The sequence below is a fragment of the Canis lupus genome, chromosome 19 (genome assembly GCF_003254725.2).
Source record: "Canis lupus dingo isolate Sandy chromosome 19, ASM325472v2, whole genome shotgun sequence".
Classification (NCBI taxonomy): Eukaryota; Metazoa; Chordata; class Mammalia; order Carnivora; family Canidae; genus Canis; species Canis lupus.
The window spans coordinates 37428155-37454680 of NC_064261.1; the positions used below are offsets into that span (position 1 = coordinate 37428155).

General features: G+C 38.1%; 1 protein-coding gene across 3 annotated transcripts in view; it reads right to left on the bottom strand.

Moving 5' to 3' along the window:
* NCKAP5 (NCK associated protein 5) overlaps positions 1-26526 on the bottom strand; it is a 960379-nt gene that overhangs the window by 922966 nt on the left and 10887 nt on the right. Inside the window, exon 1 of one of the 3 annotated variants that reach the window (XM_049097387.1) lies at positions 6166-6467. The exons of the other annotated variants lie outside the window; for them this stretch is intronic. The gene's annotated coding sequence lies outside the window, so the exon portion shown is untranslated. Of the gene's footprint in view, positions 1-6165; positions 6468-26526 lie in introns of those variants that run through there. 3 annotated transcript variants of the gene reach the window in all.

A 26526-nucleotide genomic window follows, 5' to 3' on the forward strand; every position in this document is an offset into this window, starting at 1 on the left:
CGTGGGAGGACTTTTTCATGAGACTCTAGGATTTCCCAGTCTTAGGACCATCAGCCTGATGGAAGATCTCATATAAAAATAGGACTCCCCTGATAATAAACAAGATTAAGTGAAATACTCTTCCAAATTGAAAATGAAGATTAATACTGCTTAGGAAGCTCTAGCAATTTTTCTCAATTGATCTTTTTTTTTTATACAACCAGGTTGGAATATTGTATGTCCTACTATGCCCTCATAACCACTGAAGGTAAGCAACTTAATTAAATAATAGATGAATTTGTTGAAAGCTACCGAATACATAGTACCGTGCTCAGAAAAATGAAGGTAATAAGGAAAGGATAGTTTGTACTCAAAAAAATATGAGAGAGAGAAAGTTACAGAATAATTATGACTGACAACATGAAATGTATGTGTTACATGAAAAGCATGAATAAAGTGAGCAGCCAGTGGGACGTGGGAATGGGTTGAACCTTCACCAAGGCGAAATCCCAGCATAACTTTAAAGGAAGCATATGATTTCAACATGCAGGCATGAAAAGCAGATACTGTGGGGTTATGAACAAAGACAGAGTAAAATGTCATCATGGTCCAAGAAGGACAGAACGGGACAGTGTGTCGAATTTGGTGCCTGAGAAAGTTCAAGAAGGAGTGGCTAAGAATCCTATTTTAGAGAAATTATAATGCTCAAGATTATATATATTGACAATAAAAAGTTATCAAAGATTTTCAAGGGCAAGAATAGTCATAAGATCTGTTTTTTCAAAAGATAGTCATAGAAAACAATATAAAAGCTAGCCTGCAGAGTTCAGAGGTCAGAACACAAACTTAGGTGTATACTCAGTCTCTCCGAGAGGCATGTTTACTTTAAAGAAAAAGCAACAGGAAAGAGAGCTATTAAAAAGAAGACGGACAATGGCAGGTCAGAGAGGTAGAAGTAGAAGAAGAAACTGGAGTCCCCGAAGTCAGTGAAAAAGAAAGGTTAACCAAGATATGAGAGCTTTCAAGTAGGCAACTCTCAAGAAGAGGCAGTTGGATTTAGCAATAAAGCATCACTGGAAGAATTTTCAGAGAGCAATTTTAGATCAGTGGTAAGGGCAAAGGCTTGGTTAAAGAGTGAAGGGAAGCATTTCTGCTTTCAGCAAGATAGCTGATAAAACATGGCAAGCCCTTTTAAATGCATATCTCACTTGAAAGGAAGGGGAAAATCCTAAGAGCTAAAAAAAACCACACACCCAACCAACCAAACAAAACAAGGAGAAACAAAAACAAAAATAAAACAAAACAAAACATCCACACCCAGAGAGGAAAGCAAATGCTGAATCAGTCACTATGCTGATGGAATTTTCTGGTTCCCAGGACATACAAGAACTTGGTGAACAGGTCACAAAACATCCACAAGGTGGGGAACTAGAACTTGGATGCCCACACACACACACACACACACACACACACACAAAAAAAAAAACAAAAAACAAAAAACACCTTTGAAAGACTGGATGATCCATGAAATGGTGGATTGGGAAAAAAAAAATCTCACCTACAAAAGGAAGACAATGTTGAAATTTATCCTATCAACTTATCAACTTCAGGTCTTGTTAGGAAAATAAAACCTTCCCATCCCCTAGCCATAAGGAGCCAGGTAAAATGTAGGACAAATATTTCATGAGACATACTTAATAATTTTAAAAGTATTAATTATTTATCTGAAAATAAAGTTTAACTGGGTGCCCTGTATTTTTATTTCCTAAGTCTTGTCAAATGAACCTTCCCACTCCTCCTCCACAACAAGGATTTTTAAATACAAGCCTATTCCATGTGAGCTTGGGGCTCAAATTTATATAAACTTCAGGGTTTGTAAAACTATAAGCCAAAATAGTAACTGAATATTGCCCTGATTTGGTAGCATCTCAGATCAAAGCAAAGGAATAAATGCCCTACCAGAGCTCTCAAGATTCCCACAGATAAAGATTGGTCAATATAAGCTCTCAATTCAAAAGTATATCTAAGGAAACAGGGCATCAAGATAAGGACTTTGAAGAATAAAACTCACAAAAGTAGTCTCCCCAGTGTTCCATCTATCAAAACTCAAAAGAGATAACAAAACACAAATAAGCAAATTTGAAAGAGAACCAATGTGGATTTATTAAAATATAATCACTGAACATATCTGAAATATAATTATTGAAATAAAAAATCCAAAGGATGGTTTTAAAAAGCAAATGGGACAGAATATAGAAAAAAGAATTAATGAACTGCAAAACAGATTCTAAAAAAGTTTCTAGAATGGAGCAAATAGAGGTAATGAGTTGAAAAATATGAAAAGAGTTTTCAGAGAAATGGAAAACAAAATGAGCTTTAACATACATCTAATTGGAGTTCCAGGAGACAATATTTGAAAATATAATGACAGGGCAGCCCCGGTGGCCTAGTGGTTTAGCGCCGCCTTCAGCCCGGGGTGTGATCCTGGGGCCCCAGGATAGAGTCCCACATCAGGCTCCCTGCATGGAGCCTGCTTCTCCCTCTGCCTGTCTCTGCCTCTCTCTCTCTCTCTCTGTCATGAATAAATAAAATCTTTAAAAAAAAGAAAGAAAATATAATGACTGAAGAAGTCCTTGATAAAAATCACAAATCCTTAGATTAAGAAAGTACAAAAATTTAAGGGAAATTTTTAAAAACTTAAATATGTATATTTTTAATCTACACCTGGATATACCATAGCAATGCTACAGTCACCAAAGACAAACGTGACCTTAAAAGCAGCCAGAAAGAAATTACCCTAAAAAAAAGTGTATATATCCATATATCTCCATACATATTATTTACATGTATATACATATTTACATATATTTTATTTATTATAAATAATATATAATTATATATTTATGTTATATTTATATATTTTATATAATATAATATATAATTTACATATATATGTATAAAACAATGACATCTACATGAAATTAAGATTGTAAGGATACTAGATTTCTCAGAAGCCATGGAAATCCCTTCAACTTCTAGTTTCCTACCTACCTAAACCTCTATTCAGGAGTGAAGTCAAAGAAAATGTATTTTCTGACAAATATTCAAGTTTACATAAACAATAAACTTTCATTAAAGAATGACAACAGAAAGTCTGAAATGACTGGTAACAAAGAAATTGATAAAGGCATTGGTAACTTTAATCAAGCATGGGCAGTAAAAAGCCATATGATAGTGTCAAATTAGTGAAGTACAAAAACAGGGTAGAACTAAGATATTGTACAACAATCAAAAGTTTTTAAGAGATTTTTTTTCATAAGGGAAGAGACAGTTATTACATTAAGCACAGATATGGAATTTTAAGAGCAATGAATAAACGAATAGAAACCCATAGTAATTAAGAATAAAAAAGATCTTTGAAATTAGGCTTAATAACTAGAGATGCGGAATCTCTGGGCGGCGCAGCGCTTTAGCACCTGCCTTTGGCCGGGGGCGTGATCCTGGAGACCCGGGATCAAATCCCACGTCGGGCTCCCAGTGCATGGAGCCCGCTTCTCCCTCTGCCTATGTCTCTGCCTCTCTCTCTCTCTCTGTGTGTGACTATCATAAATAAATAAAAATTAAAAAAAAATAACTAGAGATGCCATTACATCCAAAAGTTAAACTTCTGATAAACATTAAGACCATTAAAAAATATAATGCAATGGCCAGAGAATCGGAGAAGGATTTGCAACATAGAGGTCCACACGAGTAAACATCCAGAACATAAGATGCCTACAAGTCAGAAAGAAAAAGACACAATTCACACACACACACACAAACATGAAGCAAAATGATAAGAAAAGGCAATTAATGAAAGAGGAAACACTAATAACCAACAGATCTAAGACAACTGGCTCAATCTTAACCATAATCAAAATAGTTCTCTGAGGTACCATCTCATACCACTTATAAAATTAGCAAAAACTAATGAGTTTGGACAATATCAGTTATGAAAGAGGATGTAGAGCAATGGGAACTCTAATGTGTTACTGGTTGGAGTATAAGTTGGTTCAATAACTTGAAGAACAAATGGCAACCCTCAGTACATCTGACAAGGCACAATCCCTACAATTCAGAAATTCTACTCCTAAGCATATACCCTTAAAAATTCGTGCATATGATACAAGGAGACATGATCACGGCAACAGTATTTGAAACAAGAAAAAATTGCTTTGTGGTGACAAGTGATAATAAAGGATTTTCTGAACTGCTCAGTAAGGAACCTCTTATCAGTTGGAAGAGTCACACTTCCCATGGGCCCCCAAAACTCCAAGTTGTAGGTAGTTTATGTGCCCGACAACTGAAAACAGCTCATATTTGACCCTCAGACTGTTTGACGCAAAAGCAGCCTGACCATCTCCAAGTCCTATGAGGGTCTGCTCCTGTTCAGCTCACCAAAAAGGAGAGCAACAAGTTGGGAACATCCTATTGGTGGATCCCTTCTTCAGGAAACCCATCCTCCAGTACCTCCAAATGTGCATGAGTTCAAGCATACCTCTGGAAAGGATGCTGGAAGACCACCTCTACACTTTCCCACAAGCGAGTCCCTCTTTGCACCAAGTAATAATGCTGATATCTGCCCTGACCCCTTGACGCAAAAGTTGCAAGTAAACTCAATGTGCATCAACAGAAGAGTTTATAAATATATTGTGGACTTTTATACAAGGGAACACCACCATCATGGATGAATCTCACCAAAATATGGAGGAGATACCAAGTGACAGGAGAACACTGTCAGTATAATGCCGCTGACACAAAGTTTAAAAAATATGGAAAACAACATGACATAGTGATTAGTCACACATACATACTTAGTACTATTATAAAGAATGATATGAAAAAAAAAGAATGATACGAAAATGGCAATTACGTCAATCCAAATTCAGGACAGTAGTTGCATCATTGTGCATTGGGAAGAAGTGAAATGTGACTGGTGATGGGTGCCCGGGAGCATCAGTTTTATTGGTAATGTTCTATTTGTTTAGCTGAGTGTCGCTACAGGAGATGTCACTGTGTTCTTCTACATGCATTCTTGTCTTAAATATTTCATAATGTTTTAAATGAATAACTATGAGGTAAGGAAGCCGAGTGAGCACATATCATTCTCGCAAAGGAGGAAATGTGTAAGAGGTGAGGAACGTTTCTCTTAGGTTGGGGATGGAGGGCCCCTTAGAGGCCACTCGAAGGGAATTCACTAGAAAGACAGGCATTCTCCAGAATGTTCTCAAGTCATTCCATAGGACTGAGATGCTTATCAATAAAATATTTTCACTGGCCTGGGGAGGTGAACCATATAATAGCTTTATTTTAATTAATCACACAAACTTCTGCCCAACCAACAGTTATTTTGCCTTGTTTTTAAGAGGCACTAAACAACTCCCACACACAATATCCTCTCACTTGCACGTAAACCACTTCCTATATTACCTATGCAAATGTCAACATTTAGGCTGGAATTGCACTACTGTTGATTATACATGCTTCTGGTCTCGTATGGTAGCTCTGCCTCTAACCGTTTGCCAGTGCACAAATGAATTAATAAAATTAATGGAACTCTCTTAAGAATTAGTGTGTAAAGAATTGCCTTAAATGGCTCAAATTCATGTTGATGACAGCCAAAGCCCAACTTCCAACAAATAAGAACAACTGCAAGTCAAGCGTTGTGCGGGGCACTAGGGCTGTGAAGACAGTTAAATTGCTTCCTGAGAATCCATGCCAAGCTTGCATTGTAACTCTTATTACTTCTTACGGAAAGGACTCCCCCATTCTCCTATTTTTCTTTTTGAAAACAGATTTTGCTCAATTTCTCTCTTTATTCCTAGTCAGCAAAAAGGCAGAGGTATAGGTAGATAAAGGTGACAGTTAAATTATAGAATAAAATAGAAGCTCTCAGGAGTTCTCTGGTATTTGGGGATCTTTTGCAATCATATGCATCATATGGACATCAGAAATTTGTTTTTAGCTCCAAGAGCAGCAAATGTTAGCAATGAGGCATTTCCCTGCTTTCTCAAAGTAGAATGTTCCCCAGTTGTTTTCTTTCTATCGTCTTACTGAAGTCTCTTCCCCCCGCCTTCAAGCAATTACATTACTTTAGGAGAGAAAATATATAGTTCTAATTCTATTTAAGAGATATCTTATTTTTACCTTTTTCAACCATCTAGTAGCTTCTTCCACAGTTGCATCTGGTTCTGCATTTTCTAGCCACCAAGGGTGAGGTTCCAGAAATTTGGCCTATAATCCTAGCCCATTCTGAGAGGCCAGCTAAGAGCTGGGAAGACTCTGGAAATAGGGTTTCTGGAGCAGGTCAGGGTCAAGCACCAACTGCCCTGTCCACGGCCATCCCCTGCTCCTGTTTGGTTGTGCCTGGCACCAACGCAGTGGGAGATGATGAAGGCAAGCACGTGGGCACAGCTTCCTGCCAGGGCAGGAGCCAGCCCCCAGGCCATGGCCCAAGAGTCTGCTCTGGGAGGCTGTGGTTTGTCCAGTTTAACCAGCTCAACCCGAGGGAACCCCGTGCCTCAGCACGTAGGGATGAGAGGAATTGGCAGGACTTCAACAAGCCAGATGTCTGCTTAGCAGAGGCACCTTGAGTTCTAACTCTTCCAGACCAGGCTCACAATCAATTGCCTCTACCATGTCAATGGAAAACCTATCATTGCAAGACGTCTTCCTCCATTCAAGGTCAATATATCTATCCTGGCTAAACTCTCACCAGCAAATCAGCCCAAATCATATTTCACCACCTTCCCCAAGTGAACATACAGAAAGTCTTGTCTTCGGAAACAGGTAGTCCGCCTGGTTTTTTTGCTGCAACAACTCACAGAAGAGCGTGAATCAGCCAGCCAGAGGGGAGGGGAAAGAAGGGTGGCTGATACACCCTTAAAAAAAACGGGTGTGCTCGGTAGTTAAAATATGTATAACTAGAGCATGATCTTCATGGAATGAAGCTAATAGGTTTCACAAGCAGGAGGAAGTATAAAAATTCAAAGCTGGGATACCCGTGCCATTTCACATTGCCCCTGAAATACTGACAGGAAATAGGACTTTCAGAGCAACTTTTATAAAGTTGGGATAATGTAGTGAGAAATCTAACTGCTGAGGAACTGGATTCCTGCCTTCCAGCAGTGGTTGGTCCATTCATTTATGGCAATAAATAAATGTTATGAAAGTTCATGTAGAAACCATTATCTAAATGGCTAAATATGAAAGGCTTGCTTTGTGGCCAGGCATGCGTTTCTGGCAGAGGAAGTACAAGTTTGTTCACAATGTCTTTTTTTAGACTACTTTGGAGAAGAATGTCATCATTGGAATACTGCAAACCATGGCAAGTTTCATCTTTTTTTTTTTTCTTTATGGAATGAGAAATGACATCAGTTTACATGTCATCTGAGAAGAGAGGAATTTATTTTGTTGAAAGGCATCCAAATCTCCCTGTCTTTGGGAAGCTTTGTTACTGAAACAAACGTTATCGTTGTTAATTGTTTGGCCATTTATGGGATTGGTAGCTAAATAAAACTTTGTTTCATCAACAAGTCTGTACATTTATACATATTTTATTGGCCTAGTAATTTTACCAATGTTATACACCCATGACAATGTTAAGGAAATGCCAATATTTAAAACCCCATTATTCTAAACTCAGTAGGAAAACATCAGAAGAAAAGGAAAACCTTTAACCCATATGTATAATACCTAAAATTATCTCAACCTACCCCACAACTCCTCCCAGGCCTGCAAAACTTCTCTTTCTCCAGTGTTTCCCATAATGATAAACAGATTCTAGTCATCTCCCAAGCCAGGATCCAAGGAACAATCCTTAGTTGCCCTATTCCTAGGTCATTTATCCATCTGATATCTGGGCTGCAGCTTCTGTTTTAATCAGTCTCAAAACTATCCCCACTGCCACTGCCTCTGTTCAGATCTCGACATCTTTCATCTGAATTAATCCAATAATCTCCCAACTAATATTCCCACTTTCAATCTTCCTGTCTACATTCCACTTTCCACCCAACTCCCTACCTATTTAAAATCACTTTGAGACTCCCCAAGCCTTGTAGATAAAGTCCAAAAGCCTACCTTGTGGTACCCCATGTAGACTCTCATGACTTGGGACAGCTTTTCTCCCCCTAACCAGTTCACCAAATTCTCCTATTCACATTCAATATGCTGACTACAGAAAAATAGTTGCAGTTCTTAAAAGCACCTGCCCTCTCTCACCTGTAAGCCTTTATATCTTTGCTTTCCTCTGCCTAGGAAACACTTCTTTCCAACTTTTCCACACCTGACTGAAATCTTTACCCACAGAGCTCCTCCTTGTCCCTTAGGATTTAACGCTGGCATCACTTGGACTTGAAAGCCTTCTTTGACATGCTTTTGCCCCTACACCTTGGTTAAGTGCCCTCTGTATGCTCTCTGGATACTAAGTGCTTAACACATGTTTGTGAAATGAATCCATCACCCTAATAAGTATCTCCAATCCCATGAAACCTCTAATGTGACCATCATCATTTGCTTGCCACACCATGAACATGTGTACATGCCCATCTCTACAACTTTGCCTGCACTATTCACCACCTTGGGATATTTTCCTTCTTCCTCAGGAAAAAATTTCTCTGGACATTTCAACCCTAGGCAACATTTCCAACCTCTGAATTCATGGCACATTTTGCATATGTTTCTCATTTAGCATTTACTTATTCACAGTGCCAGTGACATCCTTTATATTTTAAGTTATTTAACTTTTTTATGGACATACATCCAGTTCCCCTGTCAATTGTACTTTAAGCAAGTTAAAAATAGGAACAAAGATATTACTTTGTATTCCTTTTCTTCCTCCTTCAAATTCACATAGTTCAGCACAGTGTACATAACAGAAAATCAATACATATCATTTAACATTTGTTATATGATTAGGACAAAACTCATAAATGAAGAGAAGACTGCATTGTGTGATAAATATATGTTTCATTTTCAAAAGAATAAATTATTTCAAATGAGATCATAAACAAAAAGAGAAATTCACGACCATGAACATGATTTACTGTAGGCTGGCACATGGAGTCTGTGAAGCAGCAGCTGTAATGGAAACTCCAATTATCGTGCTGACAGTGTTGAATGAACTCAGCTGTAGGACGAGCCAGATGTCAATCAAAAGTGGGATAAAAACAAGATGTACACTCTCCAAACCAATTTGTATGGATATTTAATCAAAGAACTCACAGTCCATATGGCAACAGTAAAAGCAAAAAAGAAAATTAAAGGAAACATAAAAAATAACAAAACACTAAAAGTCACAAGTAAATCAAACATATCGTTAACACAATAACTGTAAGTGGGTTAAACTCCCCTAATAACCATTTGACATTCATCATAAACAACATCCAATGATATGCCGCCTAGAAAAGATATACACCAAATGAAGTGACTCTGAAAGACCTCATCATCCCCAGATATTTCTTTGTAGGATAGCAACTATACATCAACACCACATTATATGACATAAAGATTAAATGTTAAAAGATAGACAGGGATATACAAGGTGAATGTAAGCAAAAAGGAAGCAAGGGCCACAACATTAACATTAAAGAAGCAGTGTGAAAGGCAAGAAGCATTATGTCCAACAAAAAACTGTATTATCTAGTTTCTGTTAATGAACACAATCCATCAGAAACCTCATTAGAAATGATGACTATATGTATCTACCTCATATAATTGTTGTATTAAGTCAAAAAAATCATTTAATGTAATTCGTTCCCAGCTCAATACCTGCTACATGGTCCATGCTCAAACACTTATTTTTTCTTTAGTATTTGTAACAGTAGTATTAACAAGATCTGATAGTCACTGATATTCAGACTGTAGATCACATAACATCAAGGTACAAAAAGGAAAATATTGGAAATACAAAGAGAAATTTATAGAATCATAATAAAAGAAGACTGTGTAGGTTTTACCACACTTTTTTTTTCTTCTTGAAGCAATGATTGACCAAAGAAAAGTAATGAGATCTAAATAATAATGACTGATAATGTATGTTAGTGTGTGTGTGTGTGTAGATAATGCATTTCTCTATATTCTACAAACTCCTGATCTACAAAACATATATACTTTCTTTTCATTGCTCATTGAACATCTATCAAAATTGATCATTTTATTAAAAAAATAAAATTTGCAATTACCAAAGCAAAAGATAAGCATTGTTCTTTAACATCTGCAAGAAAACTGTAAGTAAATTATGAAAACTAGAAAACAAACAGAAACTTGAGAAGTTATAATTATTCTTCTAAATATGTCTCAGATCAAAGAGAATGTCAAAACTAAAATATAAAATAATCAAATCATTAAAAATGATGACAATAGGAACATGACACAGAAAAGCTTGTGGGATGCAGTCAAAATTGTACTCAGAGGTAAACCAATATCTTTAAATGATTTCATTATTCAAAAAGGTAATAATAAATAATAAATGACCAAATCTTCATATTCCAAAAAGGAAGAAATACAAATTTGGGAAAAGCATAGGAAGATTAATATGGTTTGAAGCAGAAAATAATTTTAAAAGCAGGAAGTGTCAACGGTTTGAAAATAAACTTAATATCATACTTCCATAAGAATAAAAATAAACCTATGATAAGAATATGAAGAAAAAGAAAAATCACAATATTCAAGAATAAAAATTAAAGCAAATGAATATATATATGTATGTATATGGGTAGATAGGTAGATAGATCTCTATATGTAAATAAAAACATAAATTAAAAAATCTCTATATAAGTATATATACTTATATTTGGAGAAGGAGAGATCTATATATCACAGAGTATACCTTATACCTGGCCTAATAATTTTGAAGATCTCAATAATCTAGAGGTAAATTTCTCTTGAAATTAGTCATTAAAATTAACTTAATGAAATAGGAAAACTGGACAAGTTAAAGGAGCAAGGGGAAATGTCCAATTTTTTTTTTTTTTTTTTTTTAGGAGCTTGATCCCACAACCCTAGGATCATGACCTGATCGGAAACCCAGATTTAGAAGCTCAACCAACTGAGCCACATAGGTGCCCCAAACACTCTTTTCTTAAAAAGTTATTCCATTACTACACACAACTAATTTCAAGGAAAAGATCATTTCCACGCAATAATAACAATATCACTATCATCATCACCATCTTTATCACCATATCTTAGAAACAAACACATTTATTTAATGTTTACACCAGCCAGGAGCTGTGATAGGGCTTTGCATATATAATCTCACTTAATCTCACAAAATCTCTGTACTGTAGGTGCTTGTGTTTACATTTTATAGGTAACAAAACTCACGCTTAGACAAGTTAAGTAACTTGCCCAAGGTTATAAAACCTGCAAGTGAGTAAGCCTGGGTTTGAACTGAGGTCTATGCATGTCCCCAAAGCCCATGGGCTCAATGACTGTACTTTACTGCTAGGTTTACATAAACAGTTTCTGGAACACAGAGAAAGATGAACCACCTCCAAATTCATTTTGGGAAACTTGTATAAACCTGATAGGAAAACTTGATGAAACTAGCAAATAATAACAAAGGAAAAAGACAATGATGGTGGTAAGGCTGATATTTATGAATTCTTCAAAGAGCCACAAATCAAGGCCTACAGCTTAGAAAAGGAAGAAAGAATCATAAACAAGAAGTGTTTGATACAATTTAATCTACTACAATACTAGATCAAGTAGGTCATCTAACAGATGTTTTAAAGACATTTGTGAAATTCAGCATCTATTCTTGGTTTTTGCTAATTCAAGGCAAATCAGAAATAGAATACTTCTATAATATGGTAAAGAAGTGCTATTTAAAACTAATAATCAAATGTAATAAATAATAAAACATGATAATCATTCCTCTCTGCATCAAGGATAATACAAGAATACAACAGAATATTTCCAATCAATACAATGAGAATAGAAAAAGAAGGGAGAGAGAGAAAAAAAAATATTGGGAGAACATTAACTTTTTCAGACTTTCATTTCTTTGCTTTAGAAAGTGAAGGAAAATAAGTCGATTAAGTTTGGGAATTTCACATTCTAGGTAGTAAGTGGTATAAGTGCTTTAAATGATTTTAATTGAAGTAGAGCATAATTCTTTTTTGGTTATGAAGTTTCCTCTTTTTTAACCTCAAAACTTTTCACAAACTTCTATGTAATAATTTTACACTTTTACCATTCGCTGATTCGGAAAAAAGGGATTATGATTAACACCTATTATGAGTTTAGTAATATTTTAATATATTTTTAAAAGCCATTATAATTCATTCATTCATTATTCTATCTATCCATCTATCTATATGTGTATATATATATACACCCACACACATACAAATGTATACATATATATATATATCACATACTTCTATATAATTTTGAAAAATCATAGTACACATATGGCTGCTTGGGTTCATCTGAATTTACACACCCTTTGCAATAACTCTGCATCTCCCTCCCACTCACAAAAGTTCATGGCCCACAGGCAGGAACAGCTGCTGAAGATAGCCTCAGAAATCAGGAAAACAAGAAATCTGAGTGGGAGAGTATGGCCCGAAGGAGACAGACTCTTGATCTAACAAGTCTGCAAGACTACTCAGGCATGGCTTCGTGACTCACAATTTTACAAAAGCTGTGAAAGGCACCTGATAGGCACATGAAGTTCAGTTCCTATATTTATTTATATAGTAGATTAGAAGGACTCCAATTCACCCATGTAATTTCTAATTAGGAAAGATCAGAGAGGGAAAACCAAGTTCTTAAATTTTAATAGAAAAAGATACATATACAGAACAAATGATCATCACAAGGCAAGAGAAGAAGGTGCAGAGGGCTTAGTGAGATATTTACTCTTCAGGAAAGAACACATAGTTCATAAACAAATATCTACTGCCTCGCAGACAGGGTCACATATGTACATGCATAAAGAATTACAAATAAAATAGTGAATAATGGCTATTAAACGGAAAGCAACAATTTACTGAAGGAGAATTCATCCATTAAAAGCTTTTCCATTCAAAATGGATTTTGGCCAGAAATTGGTTCTTCATTCCTCCCTGTAGTATGCATTCTTGGTAGCTACTTTCAGAACATTGCCAAACACCATTACACATTTGCTTTATATAGCTTTCAAGTTGCTCTGTAGTTTGCCTCTGGCCAAAAAACTTTACAAAAACTACTGGGGGAATAAGAAACATAGACAGGTCGCCTCCCAGACCTGGAATCCATTGCCTGAGCAGTTTTTATCCAAATTTCTATCACTCCAGTACAGTTAAAATGGATAGTGATCTCAGCTAATTATTATATTACTGAGTTTAGCGGACTGTATAAGGGTGAACTGGAGACCCACATTCAACTCATACCATTTGCTACCCACTCACACTGACATGTCTTTTCTCCAGGTAGACCTAGAAACAAGTCCACCTTCAACCATTACTAACTGGGAAAATTTTTATCTTGCCTTTCTGAATCTCAGACTCCTGATCAGTAATAGAGAAAGAACATGATCACATGGAATTAACACAGTAGCAAGTTTAAAGTACCTGGTTCACATCAGGCATTGCCAGGGGAAGTTTCTGGACTTCTCTCTTGCTCTTTTATATCCTATGTACCCAGTTTTAGGGATTCATCCGTGGTCTGTCCTCTTGCTGCAATTTGTGTCTAACTCTGGTTTTAGGGCTTTGAGATGAATTTCAATATTAGAGACTGCCTTGGGAAAGCATATTAGCAGCTCTTTCAAGACTCCAAACAACATAAACTTCCCTTCTATATTGTCTTCTTTACTATGCCAACAGTTGGAACTCGTGCCTTCAATTCAAAGCATATTAAGGAATGTATTGCCAAACTGCTCTACAATTGTTCTCAGACACATGCCTTATTTCAAATAAATGGTAAGATTCTTAAAAATAAAAGGAATACTTTCTACTCCTTTGCTCCTGGACAATGAAGCTCCGTTTACTTCTCCGTACATAATGGCACTCAATAGATACTTGTTAACCCACTATGACTGTTATGAAACAAACCAGGATATTTTTCAAAAATAAACATGAGTCAATGTCATTTACCAAACACATTTTAAATGTCCTTTAAAGATAACACCATTACAATGAACCTTTAATTCATCACTAAATTCAGATGGTTAAATAGCGGGCAGTAATTTCTACAAACAATTTTTCTCTTAAAGCTGAAAAACATTTTAAAGACTTGATTCAAGTGAACTCAGCAACATCTAGGACCAGGTCCTGTGGACCACTTATCTGGTCCAGGGGTTATTCAAGTGTCCAGGGTTGGGTACTGGGTTTAAACTAGCAAATGACACACTTATGCAAAGATCGGCTTTTGTGTTGCCTTTATCAACAGAGAAAAGCACAAATCAAAAGATCATAGACTTGAGAATTGAAAGAAAATTAAGAAGATAGGGGGTCCAGCCCTTCACCTCCAGGGAAGTAAAGTACCATTTTACTGATCAAACAACTAAGACCCAGAGTGCTCTGATCATTTTTCCAAGGTGAATGTTGAAGAGGGGTTGGGGGGAGAGGGGGCAAAGTTCTGGTGGTGATGAGACCTACAGTTCTCTGGTCTTCCAGGCTGGCATTCCTTTTGCTGCATCACATGCAAGTTTAATAAATTCCTCAAATCCCTAGACTCAGGATTATCAAGATGACTTAGGCAAACAGTAGCCCCTATCCCAGGCTTTCCTATGTCCTGGCTCAGGAGCAATGATTTCCTGCCTGTGCCACCAAAGCCTCCATGTCCTTCCTAAAAGGTTCTCTCTGAGCAGTTTCCATCTGTAGAGTCTGGTTCTGGGCTGACATGGCTCATGTCTTGTCTTTTCCTAATGTCCCACCGACAGGAGTTTTTTTGAAAACAGACTGTGTCATGTTCACAGAACCATTCTAGTGTCCATCACAATACCAGGCGCATAGTAGGTACTCCTTAGTTTTCATGAATGATGGGCGCCTCAGTGGGGCTGAGCTGCCATGAGGAGTAGTTTGATCTGTGAACTTGGTAAAAGAACCACCTGCCATAATCCACATCTTCTTTACCATCACAGAGTTTCCCAATTAGCCTCTTTTCAATACCCTAGGAGTGCCACAGCCTTCAACTGGGGTCTTGGACAGACTCATGCATCACATAGCAGAAGCATAAGGCTTGGCAATTCAACTGAGTTACCACTCCAATTCAATCAAAGCTGCCTTCAGCTGAGAACTTTAACTTAGGCAGACATAGATCATTATTCACTCATTCAGCCCTTTCTTTGGGCTCAACTCCCACATTTCTAAATGAGGATATTATTTACTCCCACAGCTAGTGAGATCATGGCAAGCTTATGAAGAAATATTCTCCCAAACACAGCACTATCCTCGATATCCTCCATGTGGTTTTATGCTACTATGATATCATTCACTTTTCCTAGTCTGCAGATTTCCACACAAATACCTAGTTTTAAGGTCCTAGTATAGTCAATGAAAGTAAGCACAATATAGGCGCTTTTTTCTAGAGATGAAATTATATTACATCAATATAAACTGTTGTGTCCACATTGAGAATTCATTTCTGACTTAGTTTTGCTTCTCTAATATGATCTTAAGAGTGCAAACACTAGCCTAGAACCAGGGGTCAAAGTGAACATCAGGAGAGAACAGAGCCTAATAGAGTTAGAAGTTGAACTTTCCACCCTACTGCTGATCACTCTCAACAACTTTTCCTTAGACGACACACTGAGATCAGCACTGGTCTGAGACAGATTTGGAAGCAAGTCTTAGCAGGGAGTCTCACCAATCCAGATTCTCATAGCCCCTACCTCACCCTCCCTTCCCCAAACCCAGCAGGGAACCTGATCCCAAAGGTCTGGGAAAGGGCCCTAAGTGTCATCCTTTAAGTAATGGGGAATACAACAGTGGCACTAACAGGGAAAACTGCAGCTGCCAAAATCAGAAGCAGCTGCTGAAATTTAGTAGCCAGAGAGATTGGCAGCAGGAATTCAGAGATCCCATCTGTGAGACAGCAGAGCGGAGGGAGGTCTCTAAGGTACTTAGGGAGGAAGAGCTTGGAGAGGATCAGCCTGTGCACAGGTCCAGAGGGCAGCTAGGACCACAGAGGACAGAGTTTAGCAACCAAAGTAATAATCCGAGCCTGGAAATCATAGCATTCACAGGGGGGCCTCAGCTGCTGAATCTTCCCCACTCTGAGAAGATAGCTAGCTAGTTGTTAGATAGATATTTATTCTCATCAATTTTCAAAGGTTCTAATGTATCTCCCTCTCTTTTCAAATGCAACATACACCATAAAAGTAGAAAAACAGCATATTAAAAATCATGTATTTGGGTTGTAGAGTCAAACAGAACTGCGTTCAAATTCTGAGTCTTAACCACCTCTTAGTTAATTGACCTTGGACAAGTGATTCAACTTCACTAAGCCTCAATTGCCTCATCTGCAAAATAGCCATCTTTTGAGGCTTGGAGGAAACCCATTCTATACATATTTTTTATTCAATCAGGAATAATGATTACTGCTCAAAAGGAAAATACCCATTGAGAACTTTCTTACAAATTAATGACTGCACTTACTTATCTTTCTTAAACTTGGCTTTTCTCTCCCCTGTACCTCAGGAAAGCTGTTATTTCCAGAATGCACAAAGCACCTGACACAGGATAGACACTAATGCACTAGCTATTACAGTTTGCTGTTAGCATAGTGCTTGGCACACAGTAGGTGCTCAATAAGTCCTAAAGGAATCCCACCATCAGGATTCAAACTAACAGAACTGAAAAGTGGGATGGAAGATTGTTGCTTGGGGTATGGGGTCTGGAAAGTAGCCATCAGGAGAGGAGAGACAAGCCCAATTGATCATGAGAAACAGTAAAGACGACTCCCCTCCTCCACCACACTCTCTGCTACTCCAGAGTTCTATCTCCTTCCAGGCAGAGATTGGCACTGAAAAGGCTCTTGTTGTCTTAATGAAGCAAGGCATTATATCAGCAATTGAAGTCCAAATTGAAATAAAAAGATTCAAGTGTAGGACTGTCTCCATCAGACTGGACTCTAAATACAAAGAGGATTTTACTTACATTTTCACAACGGAGATGTCTTTTATTTCTCCTTGGATTCAAATCTTCATACATAAGAGACATTTTCCCACCCAATTTTCTCATGACCACCCCACCATCACAAAACAACTTTGTCTCCCTGTGACATCAGCACAACACACCTCATTGTGTACCCTGAATCGTTTCCCCTCCTCCCCCTTCTCCATCCTGCTAAGTAAGTAGGAATAAGCCTGGCCACTGAGCTACTGGTCAAGGGTATCTGTGCTGGGGATGGAGATACGCGTGGGCTACATGTTAGCCAGGCATTCACGAACAATGCTGATAGTTCAAACCACTGAATATATATTTATAATGCACGTGCATTACCCCTGAGTGAATCAATGATTCAATGATTACTGCTCAAAAGGAAAATACTCTTTAGGCATGCAGCCTTTGGGAACTTCTTACAAATTAATGACTACACTTATTTATCTTTCGTAAACTTGGCCCTTCTCTCCTCCTGTCCCTCGGAAAGCTGTTCTTTACAAATACAAAAGGTGAACATCTACTTTCTCAGAAAAATCAAGAGACATTGCAGCCAACAGTTCCAAGGATGAGAAAAACCACAGCAGTGCTTGATATGACAACAAATTAATGCTTTTCATGGTGCCTAGCAACCTTCATCCTAAATGTATGTAATTAAAATAAGAACCTGCTGTTACTTTGCAGTGTGGTCAGAGATAGTTTTATTGAGAGCAGATCACACCAACTGAGTGCTCTGTAAACTGCAGAAAGTAGAGAAGGGGGCTGGGAGAGGCCAGAAGGAGAAGGTCCTAGAAGCGCTGAGTCAGAGCTCAGCTATTTGGGGGATTCCACTCTCCTCCCCACGGACTCATAGAACAGAAAAGACAACCAGTTCTGACCCCTGACGATAAACAAGGGAAAGAACCCAGAACTCCACAGAATTTTGATGGATTAAAGAAGCCCTAAAAAGAAATACCTTAAAGAGTTGGAAAGTTCAGAATAAAGGCAATAATAATAGAAATGTGAGGGCAGGGCTAAAGCCATGATTTGGCTGACAGCCCTCCCAGTAACAGAGCCCATCATCAACATTCCCCTCAACCCTCTGCATTCAGCTGATGTCGAAGGAGGCAAACACTCCCTGTGCGTCCCCAGCTGCTAGAAGGGGCAGGGTCTTTAGGATCATTTGGGACTGGAAGGAAAGTCAGGTTTAAGATTATAAATTGGCTGATGAGCATCCACATGTGAGTTATGAAGACTTGACTGTGGCCCCTGGGGTACCCCAGGAATCACTAGCAATTGGAAAACACACCCCATAAGCCTGTATTTAAAGTGCAAAGGGAGCTGGGAAGTAGTGGTGTGTGAAACACGGCTCCTGACCACAGGGAGAGTATAACTGCATTAGAAAAACAAGTCGTGTGAAATAATGAAAGGAATAAGAAATAATGAAATAGAAAGATGAAGACAGCTTGGCTCTGTGGCTCATTGATAAGAAGAAAGCGATGAGAATAGCAGAAGAAAGAGTGGTTTCTCTGCTGTCCTGAGAGTGGGCATTTCCAGCATCCTCGGCCCTGTTATTCTGGAGGATTCCTCACTGTGTGTGACACGGATGGACTGGAGTGGACCTTGGCCCGCTGCCCACACGGCGTGGGCACACAACTCTAGCTCATCCAGCCAGAGGCTCCCACCTGTTTCCGGATGCAGGCGTGTGGAGGCAAAGACTCGGGCACAATCAGGCACGCTCATGGTGTCTTCGGTAGTGTTCTGCAATGGCTCTGATGTCCTGGTCTTACTTCCTTTTGCCCAAGACAGTTTCTAGCGGCCTATTTCTGAGCTACTGGACTTGCCTCGGTTGCAGTTTGCAGGCTGGTTCTCCAATCTCCTGCTCCCTCTCTGAGCCTCTGACTGTGCAGCTCCTTAAACCAATTTCTGTGGCTTTGACCAAAAATACTGACTTCTACAGCCATCCTACTTGTAGGAAATTCCCTTGTTTCTAGTGTACTATTATTAGCTTTTAAAAAATAAGAACTGTGCTTATTCATCTCTCCTAGCCCTGGAGCTCTTGGCACGGATAGCTCCTTAGGAAGAATAAGATTAATTGAAAAAAAAAAAAAAAAACCCTTAAAGGCATCAAATGAGCAATAAGTACTCTTTTGTGTGTGTTTGTTCTACTACTATATGGCACGTCATAGATGTTCATTTTGCTATTGTGGGAAGAACCCTGCCTTTAGAGTCAAATCAAATTTCACTTCTTCCCTGGAATCCCTTAGGGTGCTCAGACAAGTCACTTACCCTCCCTGAGCCTCCATTTCCTCATTTGCAAAGAGGGATTATAATTCTTAACTCCTCAGACTATTGTGAAAATTAAATCAGACATTAAATGAGATGATAGTCCTTTCAATGAATGGTACTGAACAACAGAATATCTGCCTGTAAAAGAATAGAGTTGACCTTTACTTACCTCCCACCATTATATATAGATGGCCTCCAAAGGGATCCCAGAGTTAAATGTGAGGGCCAAAACTGTAAAAATTCTTAGAAGGAACATGGAAGTATCTCTTCGTGGCCTTGGATTAAGCGATCGATTTTAGAGGAGATAAAGTACAAGCAATACAAGAAAGAAGCAGATAAATTGGACTTCAACAAAATTAAGAACTTTTGTGGGTCAGAGGACAGCAACAAAAAAAAAAATGAAAAGACAAGCCATGGGAGAATGGGAGAATATATTTGCAAATCACACATCTAATAAGAATATACTGGGGTGTCTGAGGTGAATGAGAGTGACTGGTAAGAGTAGATGGCTACAGTGGCCCTTGGCCCCCCGCCTAGGGTAAGAGTAGAGGGTTCCTTTCTGAGGTGACAAAAATATTCTAAAACTATATAGTGTTGATGGTTGCACAATCTGTACACATACTAAAAACCATGGAACTATACACTTTAAATGGTATGTAGATAATATCTCAATAGTTACAAAAAATTCAATGAGACGGTGCTAAAATGTCCACGTCTAACCATTGCCCACAAATACACACAGAGTGAGGGCTTAAAATATTCTAGATTGTGTTGCTTTTATTTATGATGATTGATTAGGCAGCAAGTGCTAGAGAGAGTGACTAATGGAAGATGCTTCAGGCTGAGTTAGTACAAGAATTCCTCCTATCCAAAGCCATTGGACTGAGACATTCTTTTATAAGGATCCTCCAGATGTCTCACAGGGGCTGTACGCTGTGTTCACGCGTGTTTCACCTGTGTTTGAACCTGTCACCACTGTATGCAGTGCCCCCAGTGGGCCTGTCCTTATTGGCCTTTATCCCTTCAGTCAAAATGCATTTAAAATGCTGAGGAAGTGCTCATTCGCCTCTCTTATGAGTTGAATTCTTTCTTGTGGCCTCACCTTTCAGCACTTTTTTCTCACTGCTGACTTATGTGGAATGAATTTACCACAAAATTCAATTCTTGATATTCAGATTATTTGCATAAAGTCAAGGGTTTGTCTGCTTTTTTTAGGGGGGGGGGTTGTTGTTCATTTGCCTGTTTTTCTTAAAAGCATAGCAAAAAGATTAGGAGAGTACACACCAGAATTATAACAATGAGCATCTTTGGGTAATGGGATTATTTATAACATGTTGTCCTCTTTCATATACTTTGTGGCATTTTCCAAAAATTCTATAAAAAAATCATTATTTAAAAACACAGTACACAGTAAAACATTGCATATTTAAAATGTTAAAAATTAGGGGTACGTGGGTGGCTGGGTTGGTTAAGCATCTTCCTTCAGCTCATGTCATGATCTTAGGGTCCTGGGATGGAGTCCTACATCGGACTCCCTGCTCTGTGGGGAGTCTGCTTCTCCCTCTCCCCTCCACCTTGCTTATGATATCTCTCTCTCTATCTCTCAAATAAGTAAAATCTTAAATAAATGTTAAAAATTAGCCCCAAGATGGTTTATGAAGATAATTATTTCCAAAGTTAAAATGCCCCAAAGATGTATTAGAATGTCCTCTAGAATTAAGGTATATGTGTGTGTGAGAGACAGAGACAGAGACAGACAGAGACAGACAAAGAGTCAGATTTATATACATTTTACCGCAGTGGCGATGGTTGCTGTGGAATTGGGGGGACACGTCCTTGCTAATTTCAGGTCTAGGCAGTAGGCTAATGTTTGTTCCAGTTTGTAGATTTAACATGATAATTTCCACCACTGTTCATACATCTTTTAACCTTTCCCTCGGCACCCTTTCCTTGGACTCTTACAGGCAAAGGAAACCTGAGTGATTTGTATCACCAAGCCACCACCCCTACATTTACAGTCTCACAAAAAATTCTAGTCTAGACAATAATTAAAGTCAGAAATGTAGCTTAATTAAAGCACATCTTTCCCAAGCCCTGAGGGCCATTCCTCTGTGCTCACATTCAGCAGTCTACTATTTATGTAGGCTGTTCTGGGGGTTCACGCGGAGGTATCCTCTCAGGCACACCCTTGTCTTCCTACCTCTTAGAAGGAATGTGAGAAAGGACCAGGGTCAGAGAGGGCTGATTTACGTGGGTGTGAAGATGAAAGAGGGATGTTTTCCTAAATATGTAAAGGACAAATGTCAAGAATCACAGTGGCATAATCAGCACATCAAGAAAACAGAAACGGAGTTTGATCTATCAGGAGCTCTGTAAACGCTCAAGACAGAGTATGTCCCAGAAATCACAAACCAGCAACTCCAGGAGTTTTGATGGCCTTCAGATAGATTCTAGTTGGCCTACAAATTATTATTTTAAAATTACAGCTAGCATTTCAAATGGGGAGATTTATGTAAAAATCAGATTTCCAGCTTTTTAAAAATAATTTGAAAAACACACACAGAGCCAGCTCTTTCTGGCAACAATTGCTGGTGCTGAGGAACAGCTACCTCCTCCCGGCATTCAGCAGGACACACTCCCCAGTTCACCCACATCCTCATGAATCCCTGCTGCTCTGACACAATGAGATCCAGGGGCAGTCCTATTTATTAGCATGCAATTGATTTTGTTTTTCTCACTCCTGCCAGGCTTCTATTTTTTTTATATTCACCTGCGTGACCTTCACAGACATTTGGGTTTAAGACCCCACTCACCTCCCACTCACTCCTGAAACACTACCCTTGGCCTATGCCTTACCGAAGTCACTCCTTTGGCTAGAATTCCTCTTTCCTTTCAGCTCACTGGTGCCTTGTTAGAAAATGCATCCAGGTTCAATCTTGGAACTACCTTAAAGTCATCATAAGCTTTTGAGAGAAGAATAGAATGATAATATGTAGAAAAACAACTGCATTTGGAGGCATTGTAAACTTGGATTCAAGTCCCAGAAATAAATGGATTGTTAGAAGCATGTGGGTTCAGATCCCAGGTCCTTGAATTTCTAGTTTGAGATCCTAAGCAATGTATTTAACCTCTCTGAAGCTCTTTCCTTATCTGGGAAATGTAAATATTTACCCTGCCTGACTCACAGGGTTGTTGTGAAAACCAAAGACTATAATCTAAGAAGGTGAGAAGACTAAATCAACTTAAAATAATTTGAGGGTATGGGGGGAAGGGATAAATTATTAAATTACTTTGGATGGTTTGGCAAAAAACACACCTTACCAAATTTTCCAAATGTGCTCTCTGAAAAAGCAAACAAGATAATATGATTCATCTAAGCCTGTGGGTCATTTACCAAATGTATAGAAGTGTTTTAAGAGTCTAGATGACTTTTCTCTATAACCCTCTGGGAGACCCAACTACCTACACTTCTTCCTGTCACAGTGTCTACACTGCCCACTGGTAAACAAGTGCCCATATATAAGCATTTTGTAATTGGTTCATGACATATATCTGGTATGTACAATATATACTCTACTGTGTGTATTTATAGGTGTACCTATGACATTTTGATCTGTGGGACCTAAAAAAGAGAGATTATGTAGAAATTGGTCACAAAACAAGTAACTCTTTTAAATTGTTTAAATTTTTTTCCAAATACGAAAATGATATTTATTATAAATACTTTGGCTGTGGCCATAATTCTTGTTGTATGTATGTGTCATAGATAAACACTGTTAACATTTGATGAATTTCTTCTCCAGTCTTTTCTCTATGTATTTTTTATTTAATTTACTATTTTTTCAAAAATCACTATTTTAACTGGCTATATAATATTTCATTTTATGAATGTATTATTTTATTTCTTGGATTACAATGGTGAATGGTGAAGGTGCATTTTACTGATTATGCTATTAATATATAAGAATTAAAGACAAATTCAGTAATACAAAAAGATATAATAAGAAACAAGTTATCTCATGTTAGTGGTAGGACTTTCTTTTTTTTTAAAGATTTTTATTTATTTATTCATGAGAGACACAGAGAGAGAGAAAGAGAGAAAGAGGCAGAGACACAGGCAGAGGGAGAGGCAGGCTCCATGCAGGGAGCCCAATGTGGGACTCGATCCCGGGACTCCAGGTTCACGACCTGGGCTGAAGGCAGGCAGTTAACCACTGAACTACCCAGGCCTCCCAGTGATAGGACTTTCAAACTTTTGTTTGTATGCACATATATGCAGATGAAGATGTGCATTTTTAAAAATAAGTTCATGATACACATTTATTTTTAGCCTACATTTTCCACTTCCTGTATCATAGGATCATCCCTATCAACTAGATCTACATCAATTTTTCTTGTTTGCTTGTTTGTTTATTGGGAGAGAGAGTGTGTGTGTACATGCACAAGCTGGGGGAGGGGCAGAGTGAGAGAGAGAGAGAGGCAGAGAATCTCAAGCAGACTCCAAACCCACCATGGAGCCTGATGTGGGGCTTGAGCCCACCAACCCAAGATCATGACCTGAGCTGAAATCAAGAGTTGGTGGCTTAACAGACTCAGAGTCAGGCACCCAGGAACCCCTTGATCTACATTAGTTTTTAAAGGCTATATAGTATTCCCTCATGTGGTTGTACTATCATGTATTTAACAATCACCTACTAATGTGTTTTGGATTATTCTCAGTTTTCACTAGCATGAGTGTAACTGGTAAATATCCTATACATGTCCTTTGTAGACTTGTTGATTATTTTTAAAATACAAGCTTAGAAGTGCACTGCTGAGTCAAAAGTATGCTCTCTCCCATTCAAATTTCTCCCCCTCCACATTTGTGCCAATTACACTCCAATGAAGAGTAAATGAGAATGCCTGATTTCTACCTCCTCATCAATGGAACAGTTTCATCTTTCCTAATAGTTAAAATAATATATCATTATTTTCATTTGTATCCTTTGATTCCTAATGAGAATGAACATCTGTTCAAATGCTTCTTAGCCATTTGCATTTCTTTTTGGTGAACTGCATTTCATTTCCATTAACCATTTTCTATTCGGGGACATCATCTTTTTCTTGTTGATTTACAAGAGCTCTCTCTATTCCATGATGTATTTGATCACTCTTCTATTGATAGATAGTTGTTTTCCATATTTTATTACTATAAATATAGTAATGAATATTTTTATAAGTAGGTATTTGTCCACACCGCATATTATTTCTATTGAACAGATAAAATTAGAATAGATTAAAATACTCTAACACATGTTGCTAAAAGGCTTTCCATAAAAGTCATGCCAATTTTTACTCCCACCATCAGATTATGAGAAAACCTACCTCAGAGCAACCCGTTTCAAATCCAATCAGAGCATTACAATAGGATGCAGATCCAGACATAAAAGAGCATGACTTGTAAATCACAGAGGCAGGTGACAGTCCGTCCCTGCTATAGGATTTCTAAAAGCCAGGAAAGAAGAGGAGGACATGGACATTTTGGTAGAACTGAAATGGAGAGGCATATAATCTTTATTTCTTTTAGAATATGGCCTAAACCTATCACCTTCACAGCTCACTGAAATTACATGATTGCTGCTTATTGATAATAAGAAACCTGATTAACACATTCAACTTCCAACCTTTCCATATTCCTCCAACTAAGTCCAATCACTTATTGTGCAGATACCTGTCTCTCTTAGAAATGCACAAATGCCAACGAATCCAAAGAAACAACACAGCCTCTTCCCGGTGAGGAGGTGAGAGTAGGGACTCCTGAAGCCAGACCTGGATGACAGGATAGAGTAACAGTTCTGTGCCTTGCCAATCAAAGTACAGAAAAGTATTTTAGACAGAAATTTAAGCCAGTGAAAACATGCATATTTTACTCATTTGGCAAGTAAACAAATGAAACACTTTGCAACACCAAACTCAAATCAATGCTCTTCCAATAACCAAAAACCAGCAGGTTCTCGGTTTGAAGTACTTTTCCCAGTGAACAAGTCACACCATCTGGCATAAATTATAGCACGTGGGGGAATGGCAGCAGCAAGCAGGCTGGTAATGTCTAATGCAGAGAGCTGATAAGAAATGTCTAATTAATGGTTCTGAAGTACTTTCAGGTATAAATCTAATAACAACATTAACTAGCATCATCAGCCAGTTAAGGCAATTAAGAATTAACAGCCTATTTTTCTTCTTTCAAACACAGGTTATCACAGCAAAAGAATCCTAAGAAGCAAAACTTCACCAGTAATATATTTTTGTTGTATGTATATTTTTAAATATAAGCTATAATTTATATATAAATGAAAAATTCAGTTCTATGTCTTTTCCATTATAATTTGGCTGATTTTATTTGTTCTTCCCACCTGTTACTGGTTATGGATCATATTATAATAACCATTTTCTTTTTTTGTAAGATTTTGTTTGCTTAATTCATGAGAAACACACAGAGAGAGGCAGAGACATAGGTAGAGGGAGAAGCCGGCTCCTTACTTGGAGCAGAACTCAATCCCAGGACCCCGGGATCATGACCTGAGCTGAAGCAGACACTCAACCACTGAGCCATCCAGTTGCCCTATATTCACCATTTTCTAACCAAAAGCATCAAGCTCACCATGAAGACTCTACTACACATCATGACAGTTTCTTGCAAATGGTGTTATCTTTGTCTTTTGTTTAAGTAGGAACATTTCAGAGTCTAATTATTAATGGTACTGGCTCTGTTGTGTTTCATTCCATTTGGTTCTTAATCCCCCCTGGGACTCTGACGATTCCAGGGACTTCTAAATCATTTTACTAACTCAGACCCCTTTTCTATACTCCAAGCATGTGCTTCTCAATACTAATTGGTAATTTCCACCTAATATCCTACACATAGCTCAGCCTCACATACCCAAAGCCCAGCTCTCAAAGTTCCTCTACTCCCACCTGATAAAAGAAGAAACCTACTTCTTCTTTTATCTCTTAGTTAATGATGTCACCAGCCTGAGTCAGTGAAGTTCTAAAGGTCAGCCACCTCTTTCTCCTTTCTCACATCTCTTCCTCCTTCTACATCTATCTATCTCTGCTGACCCAGTTTTAGCGTGCCTGATCTATCTGCCAAACTATCTCCATACTATGATAT